Source organism: Onychomys torridus, chromosome 8 (genome assembly GCF_903995425.1).
Source record: "Onychomys torridus chromosome 8, mOncTor1.1, whole genome shotgun sequence".
NCBI classification, from domain to species: Eukaryota; Metazoa; Chordata; class Mammalia; order Rodentia; family Cricetidae; genus Onychomys; species Onychomys torridus.
Genome location: NC_050450.1, coordinates 59,715,246 through 59,741,321, shown reverse-complemented (window position 1 = coordinate 59,741,321; position 26,076 = coordinate 59,715,246). Strand labels below are relative to the sequence as shown.

Genomic DNA, 26,076 nt, shown 5'->3' with positions numbered 1-26,076 from the left:
GTCCTCTGGCACAGCAAGTGTGATAATAGTAGATAAAAGTAGCCAACAATGAACCCTGACCACTAGACAATGAAAACAGTCTACCAAAACTAGGAGAGAAAGACAGAAAGACTTGGGGGGAAAAACTCGATGTGTATCACTGTCCCAACTACAATACTCAGACACATGTACACACATACACACCATGTAATGGGGAAGCCACAGGACAGGAAAGTCATCTTCCACTCCAGAGACTGTGCTGAAGCCCCTGGGAAGCATATTATCACAGTGTTGGTCTCTCTGGACTCATCCAAAACTGAGGTGAGCTGAGGTGATTTCTCAAAGACTGGAAATGAAGGATGAGGCTAGAAAAAGAAAATTCCAAGCATACAGAGATTCGAAGGGAGCAGAGAGAGTAGCTCATCGAGGGACAGGAAACCATGTGTGAGACCATCTGTTCTACCTCACCGTCATCTGGAAGCTCCACAGAAATGCAGGTTCTCAGATACCACTCTATCCCTGCTGACTCAGAATCTCCAGTGAGGCAGCTTTCTTTAGTGAGCTTTCTGATTTAGCTGGCTGTCCAGGTGACATTTTAACACAGTGATTTGAGAGCCACTGGTCTAGATGTCAGTGAGTAGGAAAGGGTGACATAGGAGGGCCTAGAGAAGAACAGGGGCCACAATATAGACTAGGAAACATGCTTAGAAGCTTCTGTTTCTTCCTAGAGGAAATGAAAGGCATTTCAGTGCCTTAGCCATGAAGGGGCATCTCCACCCATTTTTTTATGGTCAGCTACTATGTAGAAAATGAGCTAGAAGGAACCAGATCAGAAGCAAGGATGCCTGTCAGAGGATGCTGCAGAGGTTCAGGACACTGCTCACTCCATCCTAGGACAAGGATGGAGTCTGTGCATGGTGAGAATAGAGAACAGAAAGGAGAGAGATTTTGATGGCACTGTCTAGGTGATTGGCATTCAGGTGAGTGATTATTAGTTTGTATTGTGCAGATATAATTCAGGGTCTGACACTGGGCACTTAACATATAGAATTGAGATTATTCCTTACAGTTCTGGATACAGGGACGGGCAAGGGCATGGACCCTACATCTAAAGGTAAGGGCATGGACTCTCCATCTGGTTGTACAACAGGGAAGACTGAGTGAGAGCCCAAGGTGGCTTTATTGGCAAGTTCTGTCAGGCCACAGGAATCTATTCCTGTTATGTTGATTTTAACTCCTTTGTTTAAGCAAAGCACTCATGATCTTTTAGTGTCTTATCCTTCACCCTATAAGCATAGTGACATTGGGGATTAACTTAACAGTGTATGAACATTGAGATACACATTCAAACTCGAGCAAAGGAAGGGTTGATATGATCCCAGTTCTAGGGTATGGGTACCCAGGAGAATGGGGGCATTCTTAAAGATACAACCCAGAAAAGAAGCACAGGACTGAGTTCAAATTCAAATGACTTAGATTTTATTTGGGCATATCATATATACAACCCTAATTTCCCTGGTTTTTCCTGACATTTGAGGGAAAGAACTTGTCTGTGTTTAGGAAGCCACATGTGATAGATCCTACTAAGAACATGAGTGGAGAAGAAATGGATGATAACCCAAACTCATTTAAGTGGCAGAGACTACAGGCAGGTATGTGATGAGTCCAGACAAAGAGCATCATGATTGCTAGATGAATGGGCATCTATAAGGGGAGTTCATTTCTTTTCAAAATTTATTCTTTTTTAGAATTTTAAACATGAATATGAGTTCTGTATTTAGATCATTTTAAATTTTCTTCTGTCCACTCTGTCTTCCTGTGACCCACCTACAACCTCTCTCTCTAATTCATGAATTCTTCTTAAATATAATTGTTAAATATGTGTGTGAATACACATATGTGTGCATATGTATATATTAATACAATATGATGACCCCATTTGGTGTTGGTCATTTATACATCTTTAAGGCTGACCATTTGGGATTGAATAACCTATTACATATGGAGTTCTTTCTGAAGAGGACTGATTTTATTCCTCTCTAGCAGCTGTTATCTATGACTGGGGCCTTGTGAGATTTCCCCCATCCACAGTATCATGACAACCAGTGTTGTCATTTGTGCAGATCTTGTAGAGGCAGTGATATTGTTGTGATTTCATGGGTGCAACTTCCCTGTCACATACAGAAGACATGATCTCAGGTGTGCTGGAAATCATTTCTATCCCTCTGTCTATGACATGGACCAGTACAGTTCTCCACAAAGAGCCCCACCCTATAAAGATCTTCCTCAACTAGAACACAGAGGGAACACTGCTTCCTTCTCTCCCAGCCTTGGGGGTCAGTGTAGCCCCTCTATCAATCTCTGACTGGCATCAGGCTCTGTACCAGGGCTCCCTGTCTCACTCTGAGCTGCTATGACCTGGGAATCACCTCCCCATCCCTGATCATTCATTTATTCAGTTAGGTGCTTTTCACAAACTACCCATAAGAGACATGTTAGGAAAATCAACACTTATGGGCCAATAGGAAATGAAACAAAAAGCTGGGTTGGGAGCAGATATTAGGGTGGTAGGGTCACTCAGAAGGCAAGCAGTTGTAAGAAAACAATACCAAATGCAATATATGTACTATATATAGTATATAATATGCACATATATAGTATATACACATATATGTTTATATATATGTTTTCATGATATATATATATATCATACACAACCTGGAAACAGAATTTAGGCTTGGGCCAGCACTAGGGAGGGCTGAGGAGACATAAAGTGACCAGTGCCTGGCTTCCTCTAGAAGAGGGGTGCTCACAACTTGCACCACTACAGACCTTCCATCCATCTCCTTCTGAGTCTCCAAAAGACAAGCCCCTGGAACCACTGGGGACTGAAGATGACTTCTGGGGCCCTACAGGACCTGTGGCTACTGAGGTGGTTGACAGAGAGAGGAACTTGTACCGGTGAGTGAGCTCTGCCTGGCAAAGGCTGGCTTTCCCCTACATACTTTCCACAAGATATCCCCACAGATAGCACCCAACTAATCTCTGTTGTGCCACCTACTCACCTCTCCAAGGCAGGCCACAAGGCCAGGCCTGGAATAAGAAGTGTGGGCTATTATGAAAATAGAGATCTTTATCATAAAAAAATTTTCAAACATTTATAAAACAAGAGAACACAAGACCTTCCTTGTCCAATAATTCACCTCCAACAACCATTTTTCCAAGTTTGTTCAAATACTCACATTCCCCCTTTGTCATCACTGTCACGAAATTGTGAGTCTAAGACATCAGGTGACTTCACACACAAACATTTCACTATGCCTCCCCCACAGTTAAGACAGGACCTTGTCTTCTATGATCAGCATACCACTACAGAACTGACATGAGTCCTACATTCCATCTAAACAGTCTGTGCTCTACTTATTATCTACATTGTGATTTTTCTGCAGATTATTTTATTCATGATGTAAATAGCATCAGTCTCCTCATTGTATTTCATTTCTCTTGTCTCTTGGATACACTTAAATATATACTTCAGAAACATAGAGTCTAAAAACTGAAGATATACCTCAGTGGTAGAGCCGCTGACTAGTGTGGAAGGTCCTACCTTGATCCACAGAACTACACACACACACACACACACACACACACACACACACACACACTCCTATTTCATCAACACAGGAATATCTAACTGCTCTAGGTATATGTTACCTGTAGGTCTGCATTAGATCACTCAGTACTCATAGGTCCATAAGATGGTGTTGTCATTGTTACCCCTACGTATAGATGAGGAAACAGATTTTGGGGTTAAGTGACTTAATCAGGGATCCACAGACAGCTAGAAGAGGAACCAGAACTCAGCCATTTGGATGAACCCTGCGGTGTCCCCAGCCCTGCACTGGGTCTGCACCCAGCAGAGGAGCAGAGCTGATGTTCACTGGTGTCTGCCTCTCCCTCTTCTAGAGTTCAGTTCCCTGTGCCTGGTTCCTACCACTGTCCCAACACAGGGCTCCACTTTGTGGTGACAAGGGCAGTGACCATCAAGATTGGATTCTGTTCCTGGAGCCAATACCTGGACAAGACTCCCTTGCAGCATAGTCACATGGTGGCTGGGCCTCTGTTTGACATCAAGGCTGAGCAGGGAGCTGTGACTGCTGTGTACCTCCCACATTTTGTGGCTCTCCAAGGTAACCAAGGGAACCATAAGGAATAGATTGGAGGTAATGGGAGGTGTTGACATGTCACATAGCAGACAGTAGAATGGTGGTGATGAGGAAAGGTCTCATGGCTTACTTAACAGGGCACAGCAGGTTATGAAGGTGGACACCTAGGTGTTTTGTTGTCCCTTCTTGTCTGATGTATCTTCTTTGATGCACATGTCTCCCAGCCTACTGACCTTATTTGTGTTTTATCTGAAGGAGTCCCTGAGTGGAATCTAGCTCACAGCAGATGGAGATAGTGTTGTTCATGGTGATAAAGATTATGAGTAGCTCCAAAAGTGAACTTAAGAGTGTAGATATGGCAGCTGAAGAAGTCATAAAATATAAAGTAGAAATGGAGACTGTCCCAGGTGATATAAGATCCATGAATAAAAAAGGTTCATAGAATGACCTCTCAGGATTCTTGCAGGATCTTGACTCAGGCATATTCCCTGGCCTTGGCTGTATCTGAAACTGTGCAACATGACTCAGTGACCCCTTATTACTCTAGCATCTTTGAGCCCTGAAAACTATAGGAACGTCACTGCCAAGTTCTGTTGACAGCTTGAGGAGTGGCCTGCCCCTGCTCTCCTGGACCACAGCTGTATGATGTGTTGACCTTGGGAAACACTTCCTTGCATTTGCAGTTGGGGAACAGGGAACACCATCGCTTCAGGCTTTCTGCCTTTAAATGAATGTGGATCTTCACAAGATGAGTGTGTGAAGAGTAAGATTGTCCCTCAGGACTCCTTTCCTGGTGTCACCTGCACTGCAGCCTTCCCCTCAGTGACACTGCTCTCTCACAGCTACAGCAGATATGTAGAGTCATTCTGGATGTTTTCTGTCATGAAACTCCTCCTGCCAAATTAGTCCCTTGTGTTTAAATTAATATTCACTCATATTTGGGGTATTAACACAAGAAATCTAGACTCTTGACAAAACTGTTGGATGAATGGATCCTTTTACAGTTCCCAATAGAAACCTGGCTGCTCTCTGCAACCTCATGGACTGGCCTCCACTGTTTCTCTAAGCATTCTTGTCTTCCTGCTTCCACTTGAATGTCCCCCTAAGCTCTGCTCTCAGCATGGAAGTGCTTTCCTAGTCCTAAGTGCAAAACTCTTCCACATTCCAGCCACAAAACAGTTCCAAAGCTAAAGAACCACATGATTTGGATTATTACAACAAAAACCTGAGTGCTGATATCAATTTTCTGTCCACGTTACTTTAAGTGGAGTTCAAACAAAATACTTGACCACAGAAACTTAGAAAAGAAGGATTTACTTTGCCTCACAGTTAAAGGAACAGTTAGTCATGACATAGAATTCTGAGAACACAGAGCTTGTGTCACCTGGTAACTTATGTCAAAAGAGTGAGCAGAATGGTTATGTTCATGTGACCGTCTCCACTTTACACAGTCCTGGGTCCGAGTCTATACAATGGTGCTACACACACAGTGGATAGGTCTTCCCTGCTCAATTGATCCAATCAAGATAGTCTCCTCCCATCATACCCTGAGGCCTGTATCCAAGTTGATTCTAGATTTCATCAAGTTCACATTCGATACTTACTATTCCAGAGATCCATCCAGCTTTTTTTTAGTGAACAAAGGTACCCTGGGTCTCTTTCATGATGTCAAAATTCTATTCGGCAACTAAGAATTTAGGGTACACTGCCAAACCCAAGACACTGAATCTGTAATGGAAGCACCTCAGAGAACCTTCTGATTGTGAAGTTTCTGACAGTAGCCTCTGAAGCAGTATTCTTTATAGCATCTATAGAAGAGACCATGAAGAATGTCCACTCTACTGTAAATTCTCCCTCATCAGCTAGACAGGGCCAAGGGTAAACTGCCTCCAGTGAGAATCAGTCTGCATGAGTCACCACTGGCAACAGCTCACACTCACCCTCTGGCATGGTGATTGATAATGAGGAAACAGTAGATAGTTCTGCTGTGCTGTCACAGGAAGTTAATTAGTAAAACATAATTTTTGGTCACAGTTTTTTCTCATGAACATCAAAAAGAAATACGAACTAAATAGAAATCATAACCAAAGCAAGTTATATAGAAGAAAGATTTCATTGGGACTTACAGTTTCAGAGACTGAGTCTGTGACCATCAAGGCTGGGAGCATGGCAGAAAGCAAGCAAATTGGCCCTGGAGCAATTAGTTGAGAACCTATCCACAGAGAGAATGAAAATCGATGAGGACAAGAGATTTTGAAACCTCAAAGCCCACCAGTGACAAACCTCCTCCAACAAGGCCACACCTTCTACTCTATCCCAAATAGTTCCAACAAATACAGGGGCCCATTCTCATTCAAATCACAACAATCTTCTAAATCATAGGGTGCTAGATTTCCAGCCTAGCATAAGATCAATAGGAGCATTAATTCTACATCTCTTGAATCTGTTCTTTCACAGAGGGTCAGGTGGACATCTCCTGGTTCCATGTGGCCCACTTTCAAGAACATGGGATGGTCCTAGAAACCCCAACCAGGATAGAAGAGCATTATGTAGTACTGGAAAACCCAAGCTTCTCCTCAGTGGGAGTTCTAATGAGAATTATTCCTGCTTTTGGACACTTCATCCCCATCACTTCCATCACACTGATCTACTATCACCTCAGTCAAAAGGAAGTGACATTTCACCTTTACCTGGTCCCTAATGACTGCACCATTCGGAAGGTAACACTGAGGACCACAAAAGGGAGTCCAGGGTGGGCTGAGAGAAAACTTGAGATGCAGCTCCTGAGTTCCTTGGAGAGATTCTTATTGGTAGTAGGGATACAGTTCTATAAAGAGAACCCATGTGCATGTGTGCATGTGTGTGTGCATGTATGTGTGTGATTCTTTGCTCTTCTTGGCCCTCCTCACATCAGAGTTCCCCCAAATGGCTTTGATATCCATTTACTAATCCCTGCACAGCCTTCTAGAGCCTCTTTCCACCCATCAGAAGGATGAGAATTCTTCATGCACAATCTGTAGCCAGCTCCCTTCTTCTATGGCAACATCCTTACTCCCACAATGAATGTGACAGTAGCCAATAAGTCAATAATCTGTGTTGCAGAATACAAAGTACAAAAACGACTAGGGCGTGTCACCACCCCACCCCACAAAAAATGTATTAAATGATCATCTCACCTTATTCAGAAAAGATTTGTGGGCCAGAAATATAGAAAAATCACTGTCTGCAATGTTCCCTAGGCCATTGATGATGAAGAAATGAAATTCCAATATGTTCGAATAAACAAGCCACCCCCAGTAGACTCTCTTTATATTGGATCCCGCTACATTGTGTCTGGTTCTGAGAAGCTGGAAATCATCCCAATGGTGAGCATCCAGGTGTTTGTTATTATTCAAGTTTGGATGGCAGGCTTGGGAAACCTGTGAGGCAGGTCACTAGGCTTGAACAGCAAAGTGAGATTCAGGAGAAAATAATTGGGATATGGGATAAGCAAGAATATATCCAAGTTAGGTAGAAAGCAATTTAAAGGACCAAACAGGAATACAGAAGGCCTGGAGAATTGAGAAATTAGATTCGATATGGCACAAAGAAGGGCCCAGCATAACATGGCTTAGAGAGCAAGCCCTGGCTTAGGCTGTGTGAACAGGACTTTCAGGATGACCTCTCACTCATCCATAGGTGTTCAGGTTTGAAAATGAAAGGTCTTCTACAGGTGTAAATGTTTAAATACTTGCTCCCCAGACAGTGGTTTCAGAGTTTAAGTACACAAGTTTGTGTGGCCTGGCCATTATAAACAGATCATTAGTATTAGGCACTGAGGGTTGTAGCCATGGCCTGCTCCCAACCTCATGGTATTATTTGTTCATCCCCTGGGATATTATGAGCCCTGCCATAATCTCCTGCCACCAAGAATGGAGCTCAAGCTTACATGAATTTCCCCCCATGAAACTAAACAACATAAACCCTTCCTCAATTTGCTTCCTGTGAGATTTTTTTCAGTGATGAGTCAAGGAACAGCAAGATGGGGCCCCAGCTGGGTCCTTAACCTTCTGAATGTGTGTTCAAAGGCTGTGGGTTACCACATTGCAAAAGACAGCCAGTGTCTGATGTGATGTGCAAGATCAAGAAGTATGGGAGTGGGGACAGCCCTCCTTCACAGGATGAGTAGTTGATTCTCACACAGTAATTCTTTCTCTCTTCAGGAACTAGAGCTGTGCTACCGGAGCCCTGGAGAATCCCAGCTCTTCTCTGAGATCTACATTGGCCATATGGCTTCAGGGATTAAGCTGCAAATCAGAGACAAGAAACATATGAATCTCATATGGGAGGCCTTGTTGAAACCAGGTAAAATTAGTTTAGGTCCAGATATCCCAAAAGTTGAAGACAGGCAATGAGTGGGGAAAGGTATATTGTCATTAATTCCTGGTGTCATGAAATAGTGAGATTAGTTAGTTACGTGTCTTTTGCTAGATCCAAAACAGGTGGTCTGACCACAATTTAAACTATGACACTGTGTTAGTCAGCTGTTCCCAGTTGTGAGAAAATATGTGAGAAAACAACTTAAAAATGCAATGGTTTGTATTGATTCATGGTCTTAGAACCAAGTTTCAGTCCATGGTCAGCTGCCTCCATCTATTTGAGATTTAGGAGAGACAGGATATCATTGAGTCGAGGTTGTGAGACAGGAAGCTGTGTGCCTGGTAGCTCTGAAGTATGGAGGGGAGAGGGAGTGAGAGTGAGAGCAAGGGAGGAGAAGAAGGGGAAGAGAAGGGGAGACAAGGGAGAAGAGAGGAGAGGAGAGGGGAGGGGAGGGGAGGGGAGGGGAGGGGAGGGAGGGGAGGAGAGGAGAGGAGAGGAGAGGAGAGGAGAGGAGAGGGGAGGGAGGGGAGGAGAGGAGAGGGGAGGGGAGGGGAGGGGAGGAGAGGAGAGGGAGGAGGGGAGGAGAGGGGAGGGGAGGAGAAGGAGAGGAGAGGAGGGAGGAGGGAGGGAAGGAGAGGGGAAGGGGAGGAGAGGGGAGGGGAGGAGAGGGGATGGGGAGGAGGAGGGAGGATGGAGGGAGGGGAGGGGAGGGAGAGGAGACGGGGAGGCGGAGGGCGAGGAGGATGGAGAGGGAGGAGGTGAGGAGATGGGAGGGGAGGGAAGGAGAGGAAGGGGAGGGCAGAGAGGGGGAGGGAGGGGAGAAGGAAGAGGGGAGGGGAGGGAGGGGGAGAGGGGAGAAGAGGAAGAGGGGAGGGGAGGGAGAGGGGAGGGGAGGGAGGGGAGGGTAAGGGGAGGGGATGGGAGGGGAGGGGAGGAGAAAGGAGGAGAGGAAGAGGGGAGGGGAGGGGAAGGGGAGGAGAGGGGGAGGGGAGGGGAGGAGAGGAGAGGGGAGGGGAGGGGAGGGGAGGAGATGGGAGGGGAGGGGAGGAGAGGAGAGGAGAGGGGAGGGGAGGAGAGGAGATGGGAGGGGAGGGGAGGGGAGAGGAGGAGGAAGGAAAGGGATGAAGTCCTTATAAGAGGTTCTCTTCCAGGATATCCGTCTAGTGCCCTGCTTCTTCCAATGGACACTCATATAGTTTCCATTCTCAGTACTTCCATTAATGACTGCATTAGAGTATTGTTTCGTTCATATTCACAGCCCTCAGGGTCAGTCACCTTTGAATACCAAAGCAGGACTAATCCTCCAACACATGAGCATTATCATGGAACATATCACATCCAAATCACCACATACCCTAAGCCCCATTTTCTCAGTCTTCTGCCCTGATTTCCTCCCCCACTACCCTTGAAATGACAGATTTTGAGATGCTCAAATCATCTGGTACCAGTTCACATAATATCTCAGCCTTAAAATGTAGGAGATTTTGCTAGTATGAGATACTCAATCTCAAATTCATACAAAATTTTAAATGAATTTTGTGTTTTGACAATTTTATGCATATGGACTATGCTTTCTAATAACTCCACCCTAAACACACATTCTTATCTTCCTCCTACTCCTGCCAGCCCCTCCACTTTAATACAAAATACTTTCCCACATTTAAAAAGTTCTGCTTTGTGACCCTCAGAGTTTAACTGGGACCATCTGTGTGCTCATGGGTTTTGCAGTAAAACCTAGTGAGCTCACCAGCAGGGATATGGATGAATTGTATACCTCCCTTGTCCCCATCATCTACTATTTGTCAATAGTTTAGTAGTAAGTGGTACTGTCCCTGGGAGCTGATTCCCCATGTCTAGCTGACTGATGGGCAGGCTCTACTTGTGTTGGTCCAGACACAGTAGGTGCAGGTGATCTGAGTTCATGATGGCTATGGTCATGTCATGCTTAGAAGACAACACTTCACAGCCCTTCTCCATATCTTCTGTTTCTACATTCTTTCCACTTCCTCTTCCACAATGTTCCTAGAGCCTTAAAAGTGTGGTATAAATATCTCCTTATAGGGATGAATACTCAACCATGTCTTATTCTCAGTATCCTGAACAGCTATAGGTATCTGCACTAACCTCCCTTCACAGCAAAGAGAGGCTTTTCTGATGAAGGCTGAAAGCAGCCTTTGTCTGCTGTATAAATACTGATATTTAGAAGGGCATTGAAACTTCATCTACCTAAGCATCACTACTAGCTTCTCTCAAGGGACTAAGACCTCCACAGATATGGGTTTTCTTGTTTTACTAAATTTATAGTGATAGTGATGGATTATATCTAGTGGAGTGGGACTGAAGTTTAATTAGGGAGCTACAAGTTGCTCCCATCACAGTTGTGCCACTGTTGCAGCTGAGGGACCATCTTTCCTGGAGGTTTTTTAAAGATCCTAGAGTACAGAGCTGGGTTAGCTGTTGTTGATGACTTTCCTTCTTCAGCAGCCTACATAACACTATGAAACCTTTGCAACAGGGAAAAAAGGTTCCCACACAGTTCCAGCTTCAATGATGTCTTCAGCCACAAGGTCTTACCTACCAGTTCTGATGGGGAAGAAAGAAGAATGACATTCATCTGTATTGTCTTGGGAACCCCCAGGGCCTCCCAGCCCAACAGCTCCTATGGAGATACATCATTCCTGGAACTGGGTTTTTTGTTTTGAAACTCACTACTGCTAAGACCTCCAATTTCAAACATATAGTCCTGAATTCAAATTCTTCTGTGTTTTTCATATTGGGTGACCAAAGATAGGTTTCCTTATAACTTTTAAATGCTGTCTTCATTTTTAATACAATATCCCACCATCTTCTTTATCTCCTCCATCTCCCATTTCTGCTCCCAGCATTCCCTCTCTTCTCTGATGTTACCTCTACCCTCATGACACTTCTGTCCTCCTTTCCACCCTCAGGCCATCCCCCATTCCTAGTGTTCTGGTTACCAGGGCACACTATGTTAATACCACAAAATTAAAGACTCAAGGACAGAAATTGATGTGATAAATATAGTGTTTTCTTTCTGGGCCTGGGTTATCTTGCTCGATATTTTTCCTATTTTGTATGCTTACCTTTCATAATGTCACTTTCTTCACACCTGAATAAATTTCCATAGCATACATGTGCCACAAGTTCATGATCTAATCATCTGTTGATGGATATCTATCTGCTTGCATTTCCTAGCTACTATAAACAAGGCATGATTGAGTGAGCATAGTTGTGCAAATATCTTCATAGTAGGATATAAATTACCTTAGATAGATTAATGGGAATGGTAAGGCTGGGTTTTATGATAGTTCGAGTTCTTAAGAAGCCTCCAGGTTGACTTCTACAGTGGCTGCACTAGTTTGCACTCCCACAGGCAGTGTGTAAGTTTTCTTCTTTCCCCACATCCACTCCAGCATTTGTTACCATTTGTATCTTCAATATGGACATTCTCAAGAAATGAAATGGAACTGTAAGTAACTTGACCTGCACTTCCCTAATAGCTAAGTGTTTCCTAACCTGTGTATTTTTTTTTTTCTTTGAGGATTCTCTGGTTTCTCCTATGGCCACTTTGTTGTTGGGTTATTTCCTTGGAATTTGTTTTTTTGAGTTTGTTTTTTTGTGTGGTTTTTCGAGACAGGGTTTCTCTGTGTACCTTTGCACCTTTCCCTGAACTCACTTCGTAGCCCAGGGTGGCCTCAAACTCACAGAGATCCACCTGGCTCTGCCTCCTGAGTGCTGGGATTAAAAGCATGAGCCACCACCACCCAGATGGAATTTGGTTTTTGCGTTCCATAAATATTCTAGTTCCTAATCTTCTGTCAGATCTTAGCTGGGAAATCTTTTCTCCAGTTTTTGGCTGCATCTTCACTCAAATAAATTCCCTTTGCTATGCAAAACTTTTTTTAGGGTCATGAGATTCGATTTAGGAATTGTTGGTTTTACTTCCTTATTCACACAATCCTTTATGCTGCTATGTTGAAATGTTCTCCCTACATTTCACCTGGTTCAGGATATTAGGCCTCACATTGAGGTCTTTGGTTATTTGGAATTGATTTCTCAAGGAGAGGAATAGGTGCCTGGTTTAGTTTTTTCATGTGTTGCTCTTTAGGTTTTCCTGTATGATTTGTTGTTGAACAGGCTGTCTTTTCTCATGAGTATATTTTTGGTTTCTTTGTCAAAAGCCAGGTGGCTGTGGTTGTGAGACTTTTTTCTAGGTTCTCTATTCCATTCCATTGACCTGGGAATTTTGAGTGCACACCATGTTATTATATTTTAAATGGCTGTAATATTAATTTGAAATCATGTGTGCTGACGCTTCCCACAATAGTGTTTTTATTCAGGATTACCTTGGCTATCCTATGTCTCTTGTGGTTTCATGTATATTTCAAGACATTTTTCACTATTTGTAAAGAATGACCCTGGAACCATGATTGGGACTGCACTGAATCTGTAGACTGCTTTTATTTGTGTGACCATTTTCACAATATTGATTCTTGCGAGCAGTGATCATGGCGGGATGCCTTTCCATCCTCTAAGGCCTTCATCAATATAATTCTTTGATATATGTCTTAAAATATTTGTTGTAGGTTTCTTTCATTTTTGGGGTTATGTTTTGTTTTGTGGGCTAGAGGGATAGCTCAGCTGTTAAAGGCTGGGCTCACAACAAAAAATATAAACTATGGTTATGTTTTGTGTTCAGAATTTGTTTTATACATTTATTTATTGTTTTATTTGTTTGTTGGCTCTTGTAAGTCATCCATATTTTCAAGATTACATGGAGAAGAGAAAGTCAAATAGTGACATTTCTTTAGTGCATCAACAATACAGTCTTAGTCCAGCACCCACAATGCCAAAACCAAGCTACCCTAACCAGTACCTCTGGAGAGGCGCAGCCTTGTTGGCTGTCCAACAGTGGTTGTTCCATCTCCAGAGCTGCTACAAACAGGCTACACATGTGGTCAACGGGTCGACCCCAGAGATCCACAGGTGGAGAATTAACATGCCCCAGCATCAGGCCAGGGTTTGAATCTCACGCCAGCACTTCCTCATCAGGGACTCTTATAAAATGACTTAACTCATTTGAGTCTAACATTCCTCACCTATAAACTGAACATCAGGTTGAGTAACTCATAGGCTAGTTGGAAAGGTTTATTGCTGTTCACACACAACTTAGAGTTGATCCTTGGCTGACAGAAGCAATGTTGCTATTTTTATTTATATTAAGCCAACCACTTCCACATGTTTTTCTTTATTCTGTTCTTCAGGACTCATTAGGGTCTATTCCTTTTCATATGAGAAAGTATTCTACTACTAGAAGATTTTAATCATGGCTCTCTTGTGTCTACAATCTTACATTTTAGTTTTAAAATTCATTGTCATTGGGGGATTTTTTTTTTTCATTAGATGCTCCAGTTTATCTACAAGTAAGGATACACCAAGTTGTTCCAGCTAGCATGGAGTGGGAGCAATATCATCCTTCCTTCATACAAACAGAACTAGGGCTTCCAATACTACAAACTGGGTCCTTGGGATGACTTCTATAAACTCTTAGAGAACAGTGAATTTAGGGTCTTCTCAAACTCTTAGGGCTTATACATGAGCTGAAACTTATTAATCTCCCTCACTTGTTCCTAAAATCAACTCACTATTTCTATGTGCTCAGTCTTGCTATGTATTGATTCTTCCATAGAATCAAGAACACTCATTTGTGACATGTGAGCATACAAGGTAAAACAAGGTGAAGAAAATAGTTTTCTACCAGAGTAAGATGTCAGAAAATTTAAACCAGGCTGGGCGGCAGTGGCACATGCCTTTAATCTCAGCACTCAGGAGGCCAAGCCAGGCAGATCTCTGTGAGTTCAAGGCCAGCCTGGTCTACAGAGCAAGATCCAGAACTAGAACCAAAATTACACAGAGAAACCCTGTCTCAAAACAACAACAACAAAATTTAAGCCAACCAGTAAGGGCCTTGGTTAGTTCTCCACAAGGAATTTATTATAAGATAAAATTGTGATCCTGTGGGAGAAATTACCTATTGCTCACTCACATGCCCTCTCTATATATAACAATAGGCTCTGGGCCTAAGATTCCTTGCTCATCTGAGGAAATATTCACCGTCTAGATTATATCAGATTTTCTGTAGTTCATTCTCAAAATCTCAGGCATGGATGAGAGTTTCATAGAGTGCACTGAGACTGAGTGACAGACACCATTACAAATGCATCATCTCTCCTTTATTCCAGGGGACCTCAGGCCTGCACCACCCAGGATCCCTGCAGCTCACAAAGGTCAGTAACACGTATAAGAGTCCAGAGGAGCCAACAGTGTTCCACTGGTAGATCATCTGATTCTTGAAAGAAGGGCAATGAGAAAGGAGAGAATCTCTCCTTGTAAATTTCAACAGGATGGGTGGTGCATACCCAAGGCAGAGTTGCTCCCATGCACCTTGCTGCTTCCCATAGAGACAATAGCTCCACCCACTCCTAACCTGTACACCCCAGGAAGAACCCCTCCCCATGATCAGGTAATTGTCAGACTAGTAACTGGTCTCAGGAAGGTAAAGATATTTTTCAAATGACCTTCTAGAGGAAGAAGGGATCCAGGGGGGCCAGATGAGGTATGTGAAAGGAACAAGAAGTGGGCGGCCCATGGGAGAGCCCATGGGGGAGCCTTTCTTTGCTCAGAGCCAGTCTCATCTTCACCCCTAGAACCTTCTGCCTCACTACACTTCCTGGACCAGCATCGGGAGCAGCTGGTGGCCCGAGTGACATCAGTGGACCCTGTCTTGGACAAGCTGCATGGTGCTGTGCTGAGTGAAGAGGAGTATGAGGCAGTGCGGGCTGAAGCCACCAACCAAGACAAGATGAGGAAGCTCTTCAGCCTCAGCCGGTCCTGGACCAAGGCCTGCAAAGACCGAGTCTACAGAGCTCTGAAGGACACCCATCCTCACCTCATCATGGACCTCTGTGAGATGTCAGGTGCTGTCTCTGAGGAGTGAGCACTCTCACTTGAGACCTGGCTCTGCCTGACCTTCCTTTGGCACTTGGTTTCTTCATCTATAAACCAGTGGCCACCAGTGTTGCCTTTCAAATGGCAATGTTTCCAGGACACCTCTTCGGGAGCCAGATGTTCCTTCCTGGCCTCCCCCAGCCAGATGTTTACATTGGGTGAGCATCTCAGTAAATGTCCCGTGGAGCCAGCAAGTCTATACAAGCCTTGTCCAGCCTACTTTATGGTGTGAGTGGCCAGCCTTGAGTCCATTTGACCCACAAAAATACAAACTTTCCTGGAGAGCATGGGAATGGAGACAGGAGATGAAGCTTTTCCCTGAAAAGTGAATGTTGTATTGACATTCCTGCTGAGCTGCACCTGGCCTGGCTCCAGAGAGTAGCACCTAGCCCTAAGCCATCTTTTGTCTAGCAGACACCTTTTGTTCCCCTTGTTGCCCTCCATGTGAATCCTGTCTTGGAGTTTGTTTCCCAAGGATACAAAGGCCTATGCAAAACTTGGTTCAGGAAACCCAGAAAACCAGGGTACCTGAGAAATGGAGGAATTTGCACTTGGCATTGTATTGTTGGGAGCCCCTTTCATGTTGTTTTGAGCATATGGAAATGAACTGGCTAAACTGTATTGGAGAGAAATAAAACTGCCCTAGGTGAAGGGATAGTGCTTGAGGCTGAACCCCCCTACAGCCATGAAAGGCTAGATTCATTCTTAAGATGCATCTGAGTCTTTTTTCCACAGACCCCTGTGAACCCACACACCTGTGTCATTACCACACAGTTACAGAATGTCATATGAATAAGAAAGGTAGGGGGCTTCTCAAACATTTCCCACCACCAAACCCTTTATCCCAATTAATTTTCATATAACTCTGTGTATGTAGATATATAAGCATATAAATCAAATGTTTTTACTAAAATTAAATCTTAAAGAAATTTATTACAAACAACTCTTTGTTGTAATGTAATTTTTACCATTTGTTAAAAATGACAGCAAATTTGCAAACTACTGAAATGCCTGTATTTGTTTATGTTTAGCATAAGGAATTAAATCTTGATGGAATATTTGATACTGTAGACATTGGAAATCTTCAGTGTTTCTCAGAGTTGATGGATATTTTACATTTCTGGTACTTTACACAGATGTGCAGTGCACATTCTAGAAGCTGGTAGAAACTCTATTCTAATCTCAAGCCAAAGTTCATTTACAACTTTATATCACTCAATTCATCAACTCAAAACACCAACTTGTAAAATAGAATGTTCTCACATAATGCAATGCAAAGATATACTAACCTGATTCTTATATGCTAGATAATGAAAATGGGGATATATTTAAATCTTTACATTCCAAAATTGAGGTATCATGTTTCTCCGAGAATAGAAAATCTCATATGTACAGGGAAAATGCTATAAGCAGAGCCAACAATAGCCTAGACTCTGAGCCAAGGTGTTTCAGGAACATCATAGAAGTTTTATGGTGCTCGAGCTCAATCAGTGCAAAATTCTCATGTTGTGTGCTCAGAACTATAGGTGTGAGGAAGTCACAGGGTACACACTGCAGAAACACCTCAGACGCAGTGCACATTTGAATTAATCTTGCTCACTGAATGTGCACAAACCTGTTGTTATTGTCAGTATTTTCCAGTCACACATTTAGTTAAGTCATCCCTTATGGAGGAGGTGTTCACAGCTTGAGAAACTCATGTGCAATGGTAAAAAGATGGTGAACAGAAAGCTCGGCGGCTAAGAGCTGCCCCTGTAGAAGATAGGAGTTCTACTCCCAGAACCCACATCAGGCAGCTCACACCTGTAACACCTAATCCATGTGGAGGGATTCAAGCACTCACACACAGGTGCCCACCCAAATACACACACACACACACACACACACACACACACACACACACACACAAACACACAGAGAAATACACAAATAATTTTTTTTAATTTGTATAAACAGTGACAAAAATGGATTCCTCTCCACTGCTCACCCATGTAGCAGAGTAGGACTTGAGACCTGGTGAGGCTGTGTGTTTGCCTCAGGGTAGGCCTGCCAGTTTCTATTCCCAGGCCACCCAGGTTCCTTCTGCATCAAGCTTCTGCTCCCCTCCCAGCCAGGCCCATGTCCAGAGCCGTTAGCCTGGCTTCTTGGTGTCTCCCATCTTCTCCTCTGGACTCTTCAGGTGTGCTAGCTCTGCCTGTGGGAATCTCTGAAGCTCTAGCTCTTTTTCTCTCTTGGAAGACAGTGTTTTCCTTATTCTAACTCCAGTTGTACACTGGGTCACAGGCAGGCGGCTTCTCCCCAGACTTCTTACTCAGTATCCTCCATGGTTTTATTTGAAAAGAGATAATTCCAAGTTTTGACCTCCCATTCTGCTATGTTTATTTCATCAGAAGTTTAGAAATAACTTTAAAAAGTGAACAAATTGGATAATTACAAGTGAGGTAAAGGCTCTGTTTGTTTGTTTGCATGTTAGTTTGTTTTTTGAGACAGGGTTTCTCTGTGTATCCCTGTCTGTCTGAGAACTCACTCTGTAGACCAGGCTGGCCTCAAACTCAGAGATCTGCCTGTCTCTCCCTCCTGAGAGCCAGAATTAAAAGCCTAAGTCACTACACCCAGCCTGAAGTCAAGGTTCTTAAATGTATATGACAGATGAAAACACTGGGGTTATTTGTAAAAAAGTGAAAATGCTAAAAAATCAATAGCTAAGTATCAATTTCTAGGTAGCCCATACCTCCTTACTGATGCAGTTAGGATGCTCTGAGAAAAAAGCCCTGACAGGACCGACTCTGTGTCTGTCAGACTGACACAGTCCCCATAACCAAGTCTTCAACTTGGCTCCTCTGGAGGACATGTCATCTGGACAGTGGCAAAGGTTTTGTTGCTTCAGTCAGATACTGGCACATTCACAGGGAAAACAGTTAGAGAATAAAATCTCTCGTATTAATTTTCCTTCCGAGAAATGTTACAATGCCCTTTCTGTGCTGGATGTCTCAGGACGTGATCTGTGCAGCCTGCACAGCTGTTGTCCTTTTAGTACAAACACAGTGTGGTGTCACAAGAGACTCCCGAACCTGCGGTATGTTTCATATCCTTTAGTAAGTCCTAAAGGGACAATAAGCATTTAGAAATAGACTTTAAAGTATACTTTCATACAACAGCAGCCAGTGATTTAAGGAAAAAAATGTGTTTTTATATAATGAAAAAGAAGATTATTGACATATCTACATCTTTTGTGTTAATGATAATTAAGCACAATTATAAGGGTAAAACTCTGAAAATTGAACTTTAAGATGACTAAGGGTTCATCCTTTTTAAATGTCCTGTAGTCCGTAGCTCTCATAAGGAAAATTTAAGTGACATTAGGTTTTAAAATGGCAACTATTGGCTCAAGTAGCAGTCTGGTGGGGGGAACAGCTTTTCTTATTTTTTAACTAAAAATAGCCTTTAATAAAGAGTTTTTTTGGAACAAATGACCAGCTGTGGCTTAGCTGTCAATAAAATGAGTTTTTCAATGTGACCTGATTCCAATAGCCACAACAGAGAGCTGAGGGACCATGCTTCTTTGCTTGAAGTGGGGGTTGGGGTTGGCTGTGTTTTTTTTTTTTTTTTTTTTTTTTTTTTTTTTTTTTTTTTTGCGTGGTCCTTCCTTACATTATTAGGATATTTTATTTAGTATTTTGTGTCTTTCAGGAGAAACATTACAAAATTTAAAGCTATAATCCTTAGTTCTTAACAACTTAAATATTCTACATTTTTTAGCCAAAAACATCTTTATTTTTTAGTCCATATTTATGTATCAAATCTTCTTATTCCTAAATTATCAGGATTAGACTAGAAAACTGGGTGTATTTCTTCAAAGTATTTCCCTTTGACAGAAACTTCATTTTATAGAATCTAAACATTAATAGTTTAAAAAAAACAAAAACAAAAACAGGCTCTAACAAAACTCAAGGAAATCCATTGCTACTTCAGCCCTTCTTCACCAGGAAGCAGCAACGTTACATTGTTTCCATTTAGTAAAATCTGATGTAACTTTGTTTCAGTCTTCCTTCTGGTGCAATTTCAAACTGTGACATCTTCCAACAGCATGTTGTCAATGTCATCCAATCCTAGAAGTGTACTAACAATTTCCTTATCACTCTTTGTCACAGTGTGAGCTCTTAATCATATACACTTGTACATAATAATGAAGGATCTACCACAGGTTCCTGGTCATGTTAGCCACCATGGCTGTGCAGGAATTATGTTTTACTTTAACACGTGTACAGTGCTTCCTTCAAGGAAGCCATGCTTGGTCTGGGATGTGTATAATCTGGTGAGCCCAGACCTCTGAATTCTTGTCACCTCCATTTTCCAACAAGCCCAAATGTGGCTTTCCAACATGCCAGACTGCAGCAAAACAAGCTAACCTTCCCATGGAGAACAATCTTGGCTCAAACCAACAGAATCCCTTTTAAGGGCAAAGGACACATGAACACATAACTCTCAGCAGTGTGATCCTGGGGTCACCTCCTCTGCTTGCCCACTAGGTGGTGCTAGGAACAAACGTTTCCATCAATTCTGAAGCAGTCAGAGCCAAAGGTAGTAAGAGCTTGGTGAGTGAGGTCCATGCAAATGACTGGTCTTCCATTGCTCTGAGAAATCTCTAATAAATGTATTTCTATTCACTAAGCTAATCTTAATGAACCATTCTTTGAAATTTGGAAATGTCAGAAGTTAGGAGCAGATATTAAATTTATATCTTTCCAAGAAATATCACATAGCAGTTGGTCAACAAATATTTGAGCATACACAAATGAGGCTATACACTAGATACAGATATAGACTAAGCATGAAAAAGGTATACATTCAAATGTCACTTCAAATATATTATCAGATAATTTAAACTCCAGGAATTTAATTTTACATATTATTTCTTTCTTATGTAAGTCTAAAAAATGCAAGAAAAGTTAGAAATGACTCTACAAAGAATATGTAGCAAGTGTGTGATTTTCAGATTTCTGGGACCATGAGTTATCAAAGCATACTAAGATTTATAAATCTAACCATGTTTTTTGTGGTAAGTTAATCACTGTCTTTATTAGGGTTTCTATTGCTGTGAAGAGACTCCATGACCATGGCAACACTTACAAAGGAAAACATTTAAATGTCAGGGCTTATAGTTCAGAATTTCAGTCTATTACCATTATGGTGGAACATGGTGGTGTGCAGGCAGACATGTGCTGGACTAGAAGCTGGGAATACTACATTTTTGAACTGCAGACAATAGAAAATAAACTGAACTAGGCATACTTTGAGCATAGGAGACCACAAAGCCTGACCCCAGAGTGACATATTTCCTCCAAAAAGGCCATACCTACTCCAACAAAGCCACACCTCCTAATAGGGCCACTCCTTCTTATAGTGATATTTTATTTGTATTGAAATGTGATTTTATTTGTATGTTAATAAAGTTGCCTTGAGGTCAGAGCAAGCCAGAGCAGAAGCTGGGCAGTAGTGGTACACGCCTTTAATCCCAGCACTTGGGAGGCAGAGCTAGGTAGATCTCTGGGTGTTCAAGGACACAGACAGCATGGCAGACACACACCTTTAATCTCAATACCAACCATAGAAGACCTGGAGGTCTGTACAAACAGGCAGGAGGTCATGTGGCTGGGTTTACAACCAATGAGAAAAGAGAACAGAAAGTCTATAAAAAGGACAGGGCAGACAGAAGTAGGTCTCTTGCAGAGAGGAAGGACAGCAGAAGCAGTGAAGGGTAAGGTTTTCCACTCTTGCTCTGACCTCGTGGTTTTTAACTCTGCAACTGGTTCTGTGTTTCTTATTTAATATGACGGTTACACCTTCTGGGAATCATTTTCTTTCAAGCCACCACTCCCTTGGCCCCCCAAAGACGTGTAGCCATATTAAATGCAAATGTATTCAGTCCAACTTTAAAAGTCCCCATAGTCTATAACAGTCTCAAACTTATTTAAAAGTCCAAAATTTAAAGTTTCTTCTGAGAATCATGCAATCTTTAACTGTAATGCCCTGTAAAATCAAAATCAAAAAGCAGATCACATACTTCCAGCATATAATGGCACAGGATATACAATACTATTCTGAAATGGGGCATAGTGAGGAAATACTAGAACAAAGCAAGACCAAAAATAAGCTGGGAAAACTCCAAACTCTGCACCGCCATATCTGATGTCAAAATGCTCTTTAGATCTCCAACTCATTTCAGGTTTGTTGACTGCAACACACTTCTCTCTCTCTTGGCCATTTCCACTCTCTATCAGCAGCTCTTCTCAGCTCTCCCATGGTTCTGGCATCTCCAACAACTTGGTGTCTCCAAGGCAACGCAGCTTCACTTTCACAGCTTTGTGAAATGGCCTCTCTAGGTTTCCATTCAGGGACACCCTGGACACATGCCTGGCTTCAGTGGCTTTCCTTAGTCACTCCTTAACTCTAAAGCCAGAACCATGTGGCTAAAACTACCAAGTTCTGCTGCTTGCTAGGGCTGGAACTTGGCTCCCTTGTTCAGTTACATCTTCACCAGCTTTCTGTTTTCAATGCTTTCCTTCACTGCCTAAGCTTGGCTGTTCTGAAACTTGCTCTGTAGACCAGGCAGGCCTTGAACTTAGAAATCCACCAGCCTCTGCCTCTCAAGTGCTGGGATTAAAGGCATATACATTTACAACCAGCTCTAAGCTTTTCTTAATTCATTTTCACAAGAGGAAAAGTTAGCTGAATGGGATCTTGCCCTGAGATCACCACTCCCATTATTCCATTTATTAATCTGTTTATCTCGTAGAAAACAGGACTTAGCTCCATTTCTCTTTCTGGTGCTCTTTTTCTCCTAGAATTGTAAATCTTTTGTTTTTCCTTGTTCAGCTTGATTCTTTACATTACATATCTTCATTAGAGTTAACACTAGTAACCACACAGCAGAGTCTATGTGTACACTTGGCTGTACTGAGATTTCCGTAGCCAACGTAATTAATCCAAACCTCATTACTCTGGCCTCCAGCAGATATTTTGGACAAGGGCAAAAAGAAGCCACGTTTTTCACCAAAATATCACAGGAAACATCTTTTAGCAACATGCTAAAATTCTTCTCCTCTGAAACCTCTTGAGCCAGGCCCTTACAGTTCATCAAATCACACTCAGCACCTACCTTCCATGCTCCCACCAGTGTGGCCCATTACGCAGCACTTAAAGCATTCAATTGCTTATCTAATCCATAATGTCCAGATTCCTTCAAACAAAAGCATGGTCAGGCCTATCACAACAATATCCCAATCCCTGGTACCAACTTCTGTCTTAGTTGAGTTTCTATTATTGTGAAGAGACACCATGACCATGGCAACTCTTATAAAGGAAATAATTGCATTAGGGTGGCTTACAATTCAGAGGTGCAGTCCATTTTCACCATAGTGGCACATGGCAGTATGCAGGCAGACATGGTGTTGGAGAAGGACCTGAGAATACTACATCTTGACCTGCAGGCAGCATGAAGTGAACTGAACTAGGTATAGCTTGAACATAGACTCAAGGCCCACCCCAGAGTGACACACTTCATCCAACAAGGCCATACCTATTCTAACAAAGCCACGCCTCCAAATAGGGCAATTCCCTTGGGGGACATTTTCTTAAAAGCCACCACAATCACCTATACTAGCAATATCTTCATCCTATAGTAACAGTTTGCAACTATGTTAATGAATTTCTTGAATAAGTTATTATCAGGGACTATGGGTGCTCCAGCTACTCAGGGTTTAGGAAGAAGCTACAACCAGCTGATAATCTAATCTTTGATGATATTAAATGAATCTGTATATATCAAACTGTTTAGTCCATTCACTTTATTTTTCTGAGCCAAGGTTCTATCTATACAGCTTCAGTTCCATACTTATATTTAGCTCTTCTCTGTCATTTTTCCTCCTGTCCTCACATAACTCTAACACTTTTCCATCTCCATCCTCACCTTCATCCTCATTCTTCTCCATTATAGTTCCTTCCTCTTTCTCTCCCAGAATTAGTCTCTCCCTTCCCAACTGCCTGACTCTTCCAATATAATGGAAAGCTCCCAAGGTCCTTATAAGAGCCATGATATCCAGTTTGATTGCAACCAAATCAAGGGGAGTGAATAGAGGAGGTGTGATCAGATAAAGCCTGGAATAAGTCAGAAATGGAATTTATGTGCTCAAAATATATTCTTATAAGTGGTTAGGTGAAAGATTATGAGTCTATCATAAATGTGCTCAAACTGCAATCTTACAGGTGGTTAGATAAAAGAGTCTAATTAGTCACTAAAATAAAACTGCCTCTATTTTTTATGCTACCATATACAAGCAGGGCAGGGTACCTTTGCTCAGAGATAGGACAACTGTCTAATAACTATATTGCAACAACAACAACAAAAAACCCCTTTCTTTCTGAGTCAGTTGCTCTGGAATGCATTTGGGTTGTGAGAGAAAGGAGGGCCTGAGCTTCATTTGCATAAGAAACAAAAAGCTAAACCTAGGAGACAGGTGGTGCCTCCCTAAGGGTGTTTACCTTAATTCAGGAAACAGCAGAATCTCTATTTCATATTCCTGCAGCTCATAGCAACTTATCAAATATATCCCAGCTTATCAAATGTATTCTAACCCATAGCAAATTATCAAATATATTCTAGCTTAAAGCAATGTATTGCATAAGAATGTATTAGGAAAAATGTTTTAGACACAAGAACATTTCCCAAAAAAATCAACTAATTTGTGTAGGGAAAAGGAGCTGGCTATGAAATCCACCCTGACCCTGGAGCACGGAACTAAGGAAAGATGGCTCAGATAAGTCCAGTGAAAGAAACACAGTTTGGCTCAAATAAGAGCCATCTCTGCCCCTGGCCAACTGACTTGTGAAACCAACCAATCACAGAGCAGCACCCTGTCCCTCTGCTCAGTGATATCAGAGCCATCTCTGTCCCTGGTCAACTGACTTGTGAAACCCATCAATTACAGGGTAGGACAGTAGCACCCTGGCCCTGGGACCCAGGACCAGGGAAAGAAACACAGCCTGGGTTTGGGACCTGGACCAGAGAAATGAACACTTTATGCCAAAACCAAGAAGCAAGAAGACATGCCCTGACTCTGAGAACTAGTGACAAAATAACACTCTTGGTTCCTAGAACCAGAGTCAGTGAAAGAAATGTGTCCTGGCCTTAGAGGCAATGTAAAAAAGCCAACAAAGGCCAGTGAAAGAAACACAGTTTGGGCCTGAGATCAGGACCATCTCTGTCCCTAGCCCACAAAACTGGCCAATCCCTGGGCAGAAAAAACTAACCAATTACTGGTTTACTCTGCCCCCAAGACATCCAATATAAACCTCCCTGCTTGGTCAGTTGTGGGCTGTTCTCTCCACCCTGGTAAAGGTAGCTACTCTTCTGAACTCCTCCTTCCCAAATAAATCTCTTTCTCAAAAGTTTTAGATGTGAAGATATTCATTCACTGGTGTAGAGAAGGTCCTTGCTAAGGTATCCCTAGATGGACAGAACAAGGAGGAGCTGAACAGATGACCCTTGCTGAGATGCCCCTCAGTGAACAGAGCAAGGACAAACTGAACAGAAGATCCTTGCTGAGATGTTCCCTCAGTGGACAGAGCAAGGGAGAGCTAAAAGAGCTGAAAAAGTAACACTTTTCTCCTGAGCCAGAGGAGATTGCTACATTTCTGCAATTTCTTAGGCAGGAGAAGCAGAGCTCTTCTAGAAAACCCCCTTAAGTGGGAGCTAAGCAAAGCTCAGCCCAGCAGCTCTCCAGGAGAGGAACAGGGTTGCAATATCCTGCAGGGAGACCTTCCCCCATCACACCAGGTATAGCCTGACTCTCCAAAAGAGTCAGAATATCCTTCCCTGCAGAGCTGTCCTGGCAGCTTCAGACCTGACTTTCCTGAACAGTCAGGCTACCCTTCCCTGCTGAAGCAGTTTCAGGCCTGACTCTCCTGAGCAGTCAAAAAAGTTTCCCTTCCAGGGTTGAGCTGTCACTTTGCAGCTCCAGCTGTTGAAGCTGTCCTAAGCAGCTCCAGGTGTCCAGGACACCTCCAGGGCAGAGGTGTTGTTCTGAGCAGCTGGAGGTGTTTGGGATACTTCACCCTCCAGGGCTGAACTGTTTCTTTGCAGCTCCAGCCATCAGTGCTGTCCTAAGCAGGTCAGGTTATTGCCTGTCTCCCCAAGTAGTAAGGATAACTTTCCCAGAGTTGCAGACTCACATTTTGGTGCCAAATCCTGGGACCAAACCCATAGAGTTGCAACAAATTTACTTACAGTTATTGTTCATAGGGGCTCACAGATACTGAAGAAACAATCACAGAGCCCATATGGGTATGAGCTAGGTCCTCTGTGTATATGTTATGGTTGTTAACTTGGTGTTACTGTGGGACTCCTAACAGTGGGAGTAGGGGTGCCTCTGAATCTTTTGACTGTTCTTGGGATCCTTTTCTTCCTACTGTGTTACATCATCCAGCTTAGATATGTGGGTATTTCCCCAGTCTTATTATAATTCTTTATGCCATATTGAATTGA

At 42.7% G+C, this 26,076-nt stretch overlaps 1 pseudogene; it reads left to right on the top strand.

Annotated features, from left to right (window-relative positions):
- LOC118588691 overlaps window positions 1-15,522 on the top strand; it is a 64,541-nt pseudogene extending 49,019 nt beyond the window's left edge.
- The last annotated feature ends 10,554 nt before the right edge of the window (window positions 15,523-26,076 follow it).